Source organism: Chiloscyllium plagiosum, unplaced genomic scaffold, assembly GCF_004010195.1.
Source record: "Chiloscyllium plagiosum isolate BGI_BamShark_2017 unplaced genomic scaffold, ASM401019v2 scaf_29721, whole genome shotgun sequence".
Taxonomy (NCBI): domain Eukaryota; kingdom Metazoa; phylum Chordata; class Chondrichthyes; order Orectolobiformes; family Hemiscylliidae; genus Chiloscyllium; species Chiloscyllium plagiosum.
Window position 1 is genome coordinate 1 of NW_025156362.1, and position 1,460 is coordinate 1,460.

General features: G+C 43.9%; 1 long non-coding RNA gene across 1 annotated transcript; it reads left to right on the forward strand.

Annotated features, from left to right (window-relative positions):
• The first annotated feature begins 52 nt into the window (after positions 1 to 52).
• LOC122545135 lies at positions 53 to 583 on the forward strand. The gene is made up of 3 exons (XR_006310502.1): positions 53 to 82; positions 169 to 211; positions 556 to 583. It is a non-coding gene; the product is annotated as an uncharacterized LOC122545135 (long non-coding RNA).
• Positions 584 to 1,460: the final 877 nt, after the last annotated feature.

Here is a 1,460-nt window from a genome sequence, read left to right on the forward strand (position 1 = left end):
AGAAATACCAAAATACCGACAAACGACCTCCAACACAAGGTCAGAAATACCAAAATACTGACACGCGACCTTCCATCACAAGGTCAGAAATACCAAAATAGCAACAACCGACTCTCCAACACAAGGTCAGAAATACCAAAATGCCAACAATCGACCCTCCATCACAAGGTCAGAAATACCAAAATACCGACACCCGACCCTCCATCACAAGGTGAGAAATACCAAAATACCGACAACTGATCCTACAGCACAAGGTCAGAAATACCAAAATGCCAACAATCAACCCTCCATCACAAGGTCAGAAATACCAAAATACTGACACATGACCCTCCATCAGAAGGTCAGAAATACCAAAATATAGACAACCGACCCTCCATCTCAAGGTCAGAAATACCAAAATACTGACACCCGAACCTCCCTCACAAGGTCAGAAATACCAAAATACCGACAACTGATCCTCCATCACAAGGTCAGAAAGAACAAAATACTGACACCCGACCATCCATCACAGGGTCAGAAATACCAAAATACTGAGACGCGACCCACCATCACAAGGTCAGAAATACCAAAATACCAACAACCGTACCTCCATCATAAGGTTAGAAATACAAAAATACCGACAACTGACCCTCAATCACAGGGTCAGAAATACCAAAATACCAACAACTGACCCTCCATCACAAGGTCAGAAATACCAAAATACTGACACCCGACCCTTCCAACACGAGAACAGAAAGAACAAAATACTGAAACCCGACGATCCATCACTAGGTCAGAAATACCAAGATACTGACACGCGACCTTCCATCACAAGGTCAGAAATACTAAAATAGCAACAACCGACTCTCCATCACAAGGTCAGAAATACCAAAATGCTGACACCCGACCCTCCATCACATGGTCAGAAATACCAAAACACCGACAACTGACCCTCCAACACAAGGTCAGAAATACCAAAATACCAACAACCGACCTCCATCACACGGTCAGAAAGACCAAAATACTGACACCCGACCCTCCATCACAGGGTCAGAAATACCAAAATACCGACAACCGACCCTCAATCACAGGGTCAGAAATACCAAAATACCAACAACTGACCCTCAATCACAGGGTCAGAAAAACCAAAATACCAACAACTGACCCTCCATCACAAGGTCAGAAATACCAAAATGCCAACAACCGACGCTCCATCACAAGGTCAGAAGTACCAAAATACCGACATCCGACCATCCATCACAAGGTCAGAAATACCAAAATACCGACAACCGACCCTCCATCACAAGATCAGAAATACCAAAATACCAACAACCGACTCTGCATCACAAGGTCAGAAATACCAAAATGCTGACACCCAACCCACCATCACAAGGTCAGAAATACCAAACTACCAACAACCATCCCTCCATCATAAGGTTAGAAATACAAAAATACCGACAACCGACCCTCCATCACAAGAT